Source organism: Natrix helvetica (genome assembly GCF_964273705.1).
Source record: "Natrix helvetica genome assembly, chromosome: 1".
NCBI lineage: Eukaryota > Metazoa > Chordata > Lepidosauria > Squamata > Natricidae > Natrix > Natrix helvetica.
In genome coordinates, this window is record NC_138548.1 from 307,170,493 (window position 1) to 307,179,222 (window position 8,730).

Genomic DNA, 8,730 nt, shown 5'->3' on the forward strand with positions numbered 1-8,730 from the left:
AACGTTATATGCCTCTCTTAAATTGCTGCAGAGCCTTGGACAATCTAAACCAGTTGTTTCATCACTTGGATAGCCCATCTCAGCCAATGTTGACATGCAAAAGGCTTATGCTTCTATGCTTTATCTTTTAGATTTACTTTACATGTACTGCTTGATTTCACCATTCCTCAGCAATCCTTTTAAGGTTGTTGTGAAGCAAGACTAGGGGAAGATTATGACATGTTGCAACCATGAGCGGTTGGACTACATGCTCTTCTATTCATGATCATTTTGGATTCTATAATATGGTTCAGTCAGGCATGATCCCCCCCTCCCTTCCTTCCCGTACATATATTCTGCCTTTCTTGCAGGAGCTCAAGTTTGAGATAGATAATAAATGGCAGTGGGGGGGAAGAGTCTGGCCCAAAATTACCCTGTGAGCTTTCATGGCTGAGGGTGAATTTGTATCTAGATTTCTCTCTGGTCTTCAACCAACATACAGGACACTACCTCTGTTGTATGAATTGACTTATTCAATAAACTCAAGCTTTAAAAGCCATGAAGTAACCCAATGTAGAAACATAAGATAGTGCAGGAGAAATAAAGAGGGCAGGAGTTGAATGAGCACCAAAGCTCTTCTAATTTTATAGCTCTCTTAGAAATCATGATTTTAACTAGATCCTTTGTGGGTGCTTCCAATCAAGATACTACCCCCTATCCAATCACATTTTGAGGATCATCCTCCATTTGCAATTGGTGTTGTCCCACTGCAGCACCTTCTACTCATTAAGACAGGCAGCATCAGAAGCAATCTGCCTGGAAGCACCATGCAGTCCTTTGTGGATTTAGACAGAGGCCCCATTCGCCCAGGTGGACTTCACTCCCAGATAATAAGATTGAAACTTAAGGGTCTCTAAGCTGTAGGCACAGTCAGACTCTTGTTTTCTTGTACATCCTTTGGTTTTTCTCCCAAGCATTTTATTTACTCAGCTCTTTTCAACTTGGGATTGTGTTCACTTCATTCTCTTACCCTCCTCCTATCTCACATGTTCATTTTTTTTCCACTTTGAAGCAAAGTTTCCCATTCAGTGATTTTCATTTCCTTTTCCTTGGCCATTTGATGCTAGTAACACTCCAAGTTTCAATAGCAGGAAAGAATCGAATCAAGGAGCACTCTTTATACTCAAACTAAAGCAGGGTCGTTCTGTCTTTGTGCCTTGCAACAGGATATATAACCTCTGTTTCCTTTCCCACAAACAGATTTCACAGGTAAAAATAATAATTATGACTTCTTAGAGCGTGCATCATGCTGCTTATTGGGAAGAAACACACACATGATTGTAACAGCTTTTCAGCTATGGACAAGTTGAAAATGTCCCACAGTTCAACTCCTCCTTCACCTCCAGAGAATATAACTAGTGTGGGCCTTTCAGGATTGGGACCAACAGAAGCTTCAAGAATCAGGGAGTTTGGCAGGGATGTCTGCAAGAAGGGTGGGGGGGTCAAGAAAGCCAGAATGATGGTCACAAACAGATGGCACCCACTCTCCCCCCCCAAGACCTCCCTGGAATAGGAGAAGTTATATTTTAAGCAAACTTTAGATACAACAAGAGTTAATGGGGGGAGGGAACAGCTGAGTTGTGAGTGCAATCAACCAGCCATTGCATCCTGGGAAAATCAGTTGTCAAGGAGCAGATCCTGAATGTGAGTTCTCCCATCTAAAGTGGGCTTTTCCCAAGAAGAGGGATCCCAGTGCGTGATGACTTTTGGCATAAAATAAAGGCAGACAGCAAGGAGCTTGAACTAGAGGCTTGTCTTTATTCAGCGGCAGCTATCTTAAAAACTGACTTCTGCCCTAGAGGACATCATTAAAAAGATTAACTGTCTCCTAGCCTTCTTAAAGAGCTAGGCACACCAATTGCACTTAAAATATAACATAAAACATACACATCATTACATCTCCCTTCTTAAGTATAAAACATCTAATATAATACAAAATCTTTCCATATTTTAGGTTTAATAGCTCGACCATAGCAAGAAAAAGTTACCGCTGTCTGATCATCAGTAAAATTACTGTCAGGTTGCGAGTCAGTCCCAGCATTGTCACATGCTGATATGCTTACATTGTCCTTGGCATTCTCAGTAGGCTGTATATTCGTGTTCAGGAGTTTTGTGCCATCATGCGCTTGTGCTTCACTTTCCTTGTTTTCTTCTTCCAACACAGTATCGGAAGCCGTGTCTGGATGCAGATGACACCTGTTTCTTCTCAATTGCTGTCCACACTTGGTTTCAACTACATATGATTTTGATGAATTGCCCTCTCTGACAATTCGAGCAGGTTCCCATGTTTTCCCAGTGACTCTGTGTCTCACCGCTTGCCCGGCACACAGTGGACGAAGAGGCTTGGTAGATTTATCAAGACCTATACAGTTTTTGCTTTCTCATGTTTATGTTCCTCTGAGCTATTACCCACTCATGTGCGATGGAATGAGGCTGCAATTTATGCGGAGCAGTAGGCACTGTAGTCCTCAGTGTTCTTCCCATTAACAGCTGAGCTGGTGAGCATAAACCCTCAATGGGTGTTGCACGATAGTTTAGTAGGCCCAAATACACATCCTGCCCTGACGTTTGTGCTTTCTGTATAATGGATTTGGCTCTGCCAATATACTTCTCTGCTAGGCCATTGGCCTGTGGGTGATAAGGGCTTGTGGGTTTGTGCTTGATTCCCCATTCACGCAGGAAGCACTGGAATTTGGCACATGAGAATTGTGGCCCATTATCAGACACCAGTTCTTCACACACTCCATGTCTTGAGAGTATTGTCTTGAAGGCCCATATGACTGTTGCCGCTTTTAGACTTCCGAGCTGCACTAGTTCAAAGTACTTGCTGTAGTAGTCTACTATTATCAGATAGTGGATGTCTCCAAAATGAAAAATGTCCATAGCCAATCTCTGCCATGCCCGTGAAGGAGCATTCCACAGTGTAAGAGGTTCTTTTGCATTGTTTTTTTGAAAAGTCTGGCAGGTGTCACACTTCTTTACAAGTGTTTCAATGTCAGAGTCCAACTGAGGCCAGTAGACCATCTCCCGTGCTCTGCGCTTACACAGAGTGATGCCCAAATGTCCCTGATGAATTTGTTCCATTACTTCTGCCCGCTGCGACTTAGGTATAAGAATATGGTCACCCATTAGTATGACATCCTCATGAATAGATAGTTCATCTTTCACAGGCCAGAATTCCTGCAGCTCAGGACACAGCTTCTTGCGTTTTTCTGGCCAGCCATTGCACATGACATGCATTAGCTTCTCCAGTACTTTATCCTGTTTGGTGTCTTGTCTTATTTTCTCCAGCCGTACATCTGATATTGGCATGTTCACTAGTATTGTATGTACCTGCTCTTCCAACTCAGGTTCATCCCTGGCTTCATGTCCTTCTGGAAACACTCTTGACAGGCAATCTGCCATTGGAATTTTCTTCCCAGGCTTATATTCACTGTGAGATGATACTGCTGTAATTTCATAACCATTTGCTGCAAACGTGGAGGTGTGGAAGCTAGTGGTTTTTGTAGTATGTACTCCAACGGCTTGTGGTCGGTTTCTACAACTACTGGATGGCCATATATGTACTGGGGAAACTTCTCACATCCATTCACAATGGCCAACATCTCTTTCTCAATTTGAGCATAATTAGCTTGTGTCGTGGTTAGTGCACGTGAAGCATAAGCCACCGGATGTCCTTGTTGAGTCAGTACAGCACCTAACCCAAACTGGGATGCGTCCACTTGAAGCACAGTGTCAGCATTTGCGTCGAAGTATTTCAGTATTGGCCCTAGATGTTTAGTGATCAGTTTCTTCACTTTGTCAAAAGTCCTTTCCATGTTTGCATCCCAACACCAAATGGCATCCTTCTGCAGCAAGGCACGTAATGGTGCTGTCTGTTGTGCAAGGCCCTTAGAGAATTTCGATAGATAATTGAAAATGCTCAATGACGTCTCCAGTTCCTTTCTGGAGGCTGGGGCCTTCATATTAAGAACTGCTGTGATCTTCTTTGGATCAGGCTTCAAGCCCTCTTTGGTTAGTAGGTGTCCAAAATATGTCACTTCTCCTACCCCAATTTGCATTTTATTTGGGTTGAGTTTAAGATTTCTTTCACAACATCGATTTAGCAAAGCAGTAAGGTTTCTGTTGTGCTCTACTTGATCCTTTCCATAGACCAATAAATCATCAACTATTACTTCAACACACTGTAGACCAGCAATTAGTTCATGTGATTTCTTTTGAAATATCTCCTGTGCCGATGCTATGCCGAAAGGCACCCTTGTGAAGCACCATCAACCCGCAGGAGAGTTGAAAGTAGTGAGATAACTGCTAGCTTCGTCAAGACGCAATTGCCAGTAACCAAACTGGGCATCTAGTACACTGAACACTGTTGCTCCTACTAGCTTGTGTGCTATATCCTCTATGGTGGGGAGTTTGTAGTGTTCTCTCATTATTACTTTGTTCAAGTCACATGGATTGATGCATATGCGAATTGCACCTGTGTTCTTCTTCTCCACCACAACCATAGAACTGACCCATTCCAATGGTTCAGTGACCTTCTTTACTACTCCCAACTTCTCCATCCTAGTGAGTTCCTGTCTAACTTTATCCACAAGAGTTAGAGGTATTTTCCTTGGTGCATGGATGACAGGCTATGCACCCTCCTTTATACGTATGTGGTTTATGCCTGGGAGACACCCCAGGCCCTTGAATAGATCACAGTACTCACGTTTAATGTCAACTTTCGTCAGACCTCTGTGCCCACCATCCAGAGTCATAAGGATCTTCACAAGTCCAATCTCTTTACTTGTTTTGAGACCTAGCACAGCTGGGGCTTGTGTTTCTATCTCAAACAATTATAAAGCCCTTTCCGATCCCTTGTAGGCACATTGTACCTGACAGCGACCCATTACTTTCAGCTTTTCACCACCATATCCCATTAAATTTGGTAAATTCAGAGTCTCCAAAGGGGATTCATTCCTGAGGTGTTCCAGATATATGTGGCTTGGCACACAATTTACTTGTGCTCCAGTATCTATTTTGAATGTGACTGGAGTTTTATTGGCCCCTATCTGTAATGTTACATTGGCTTCATCTGCAGACTGATGTGCTTTCTGTATTGCTGCAAGATATATCAGGGAGCAGTCCAAGTTTGACCCTGCATCGTCATCATTGTCCTCTATAGCATATACAGCCAGTGGTTGTTGCCTTTAGGTTTGCAAAGACAATTTACACACTCTGGCAAAGTGTCTTCTTTTCCTGCATTTGTTGCATGTTTGCCCCCTTACAGGACAGACACTGTTTTTATGGTGCATATTTCCACAATATCCACAAGCTGCTTCTCTGTTACTTGTTCCAGTGCCATAGCTGCCTTTTGTTCCTTTGTATGCCCTTTCTTGACCATATCTACTGCTTTGAGTTTCTATAGCATTGATATGGTGCTGTGTTCCTTCTAGTATCTGCATGTCTTTTCTTGATCTTTCATATGCACTGGCAACCCTAACGGCTTTCTCAAGGTTTAAGTTTTCTTTCTGCAACAGTTTTTCCTGAACTTCCTTAGACTCACTGCCCATCAAAATACGGTCTTTAATCATATCTCCAGCATCATAAAAAGCACCGTCTTTGGCAAGCAAGTGCATCTGGGTCATCCAATCATCCACAGATTCAACTCCATATTGGTTTCTCTCATAAAACAGTTTTCTCTGCACTGTGAAGTTTTTTCTTGGGTTACAGTATGCTTCAAACTTTGCAAACAGTACCTCTGTTTTCTTTTTGTCCTCTGCAGTGATCTCTCCACTTGCTTGCCAGGCTCTGCACACATCATGTCCTTTCTGTCCCACACATATTAGAAAGTGTGCTGCTTTCTGCTGATTAGTCCATTTGTCTGCATCAGGTCCTGCAATCACGAGCTCTATCAGTTCCCTCCACCTTAACCAGTTTTCAGATATGTTCCCTGATTCCAAATCCAGGGAAGGAGTGTTATTTGTATTGCTGTTTGCTGCCATGACTCTTCTCACCCCACTCCTGGTACCATGTGATGACTTTTGGCATAAAATAAAGGCAGACAGCAAGGAGCTTGAAATAGAGGCTTGTCTTTATTCAGCGACAGCTATCTTAAAAACGGACTTCTGCCCTTGATGACATCATTAAAAAGGTTAACTGTCTCTTAGCCTTCTTAAAGGGCTAGCCACACCAATTGCACTTAAAATATAACATAAAACATGCACATCATTACACAGTGCAGTGACATGCGGTGTGGTTTATGGCTGGTGAGGCTGGTGACGTCATCAGGAAGGCAGGCAATGGGACCATGTGTGCTGGAGGTTCAGGCTGCCTCAGCCTCCAGCACACGTGATTCCATTCCCCGCCTTCCTGAGCGTGCTCCGCCGGCTCGCGCTCCGCAGTCCTCGAAAGCGACTGGGGAACGACGAGAACCTTCCTGCCTCTGCTGGACTTTGCGTGCTCCTCGCGACTGCATATTGCAGTCGCGAGGAGCACGCGAAATCCAGCAGAGGCAGGAAGGTTCTCGTCGTTCCCCAGTCGCTTTAGTGGCTTCGTCATCCGGGAGCGGCGACAACATTTCTGCCTCTGCAGCTCCCGGGCACGGCCGGACAGAGGTAGCCAGAATGGCGCCGAGGCAGTCCGGTGGGCGAGCGACCGAGGATCAGGCTGCGTCGCTCGCTCTTTCGTCCGCCCGGACCGCCTCGGCGTCGCTGTGGCTACATCTGGCCGGCCGCGCCCGGGAGCTGCAGAGGCAGAAATGTTGTCAGTGCTCCCGGATGACCAAATCACGAAAGCGACTGGGGAACGACGAGAACCTTCCTGCCTCTGCTGGATTTCGCGTGCTCCTGTCGCTTTCACGCTCCTGTCACTTTCTTGGCTTTGTCATCCGGGAGCGTCGACAACATTTCTGCCTCCGCAGCTCCCGGGCGCGCCCAGATGGATGTATATAATATTATAATATTATATATATATATATAGTATATAATATTATATACTATTATTTCATGAAGAGAGGTGAGGCTCTGCCTCCCCTGACCGCACGTCCCTGACACAGTGTATTTTACTTTCTCTGCTGTGCCCATTGGGAGTGATTTTTCCAAGAGTGGCCAAAAGCCAAATAAAAAGGTAAAAGTTCCCCTCGCACATATGTGCTAGCCGTTCTAGGGAGTAGTGCTCATCTCCATTTCAATGCCAAGGAGCCAGCGCTGTCCAAAGACGTCTCGGTGGACATGTGGCCGGCATGACTAAATGCTGAAGGCGCACTGAAAGGAACGCGGCACTAGGGATTTGAACCTCTGAACTGCCAACCTTTCTGATTGATAAGCTCAGCGTCTTAGCCACGGAGCCACCGCCTCCACTTAAAAGCCAAATAAGAAGGGATAAAAATATCCCGGTTGGAAATTTGGGGAATCAAGTTAGGAACCACTAGGGCTACATGCAATAGAGATTTGAATAGATTTCATGAATAGTGATCCATACTGTGGGATGATGTTCTCTCTGTGTTGCAGAGTCCTGATGTGTCAAGGAAGCTCATATGGGCAAAGGAATCCAATAGGCATCCACCTCTCAAGTCATTCAGGGTTTGGTAGGACAAAGCCATTGCTCTGACCTTTGTTTGAAAATGATTTATAATCCATTCAAATGCTGGGCTTTTTGTTCCTGGAGCAGCACATGAAAGGATAGACTGCCGATAGTAGGAGGTTTTAAACCTCCTACTATCGGTCCTTTACAACTAAATGTCAGGTGACCAAATGGATTTAAATAATGTGTATTTCCTGATACACATTAAGTTTTATTCCATGCTGACAGAAGTTTCAGTAGAGAACAAATCATGAATAATGAAATATCCTAAGCTTTTATTAGGCACCTTGGGACCACGCTCATTATAAGGCTTACTCGGCTCTTTATAAGTGGGTGAATTAAAATGAGAGCAGACTATTGGTTGACAACTTCTATCTTTATTGGCCTACAGCCTCAAGTACTGTTTTATAGTGTTAGTCTATCACAAGTTGATTTTAATTCCCTGAAGCACATGACCTTCTATAATTTACTGGAATAAAAACCCATTGTATGGGTAAAGGTATTTACATTATGCTATTAGCTTGGAGCTAAATGCCCTCTAAAAATGACTAGGCTGAGAAATCTGATTTTTTTGACAAAAGAGTTTTTTGCTTAGGAAAGAGCAGTAATTAAAATCATATCCTTGAACAACTCACTCACGAATGTCTGCTTTATTGTATCCATGCTCACATCGTAAGCAACATTTTGCATGGGTTATGTTGGGAAAAGAAATACTCCGTGCTGTTGGAAACCAATTAAATGCTATTCGTTATGGTCCCTGTGATTCACACATATGAGTTGTGGGATCAGCAAATGCTCTATTTTGAATCTTTCGACACATAATTAACCACCCCCATCATTTAGAGCTAAAAGATGGCTCCTGAGATTGAAAACCCTGCAAGATGCTTCTATATATCTGCCATGCTTACTAGTTGGGAGTTCCCTGTACTGTGTGAAAAATGTCATGATGCTGCCTTTAAAAGAAAGTTTGTTGGTAGAAATACACATTTCAACAAAGTCAGGTGGGTTCAGAGCCAAAGCCATGCCATCTTTGCTTTATTACAGGGGTGTCAAACTCATGTTGTCATGGTGGCGTCACAAGACGTATAGGGACTTCCCCCCCTTTGCTAAACCAGGTGGGGGCGGGGC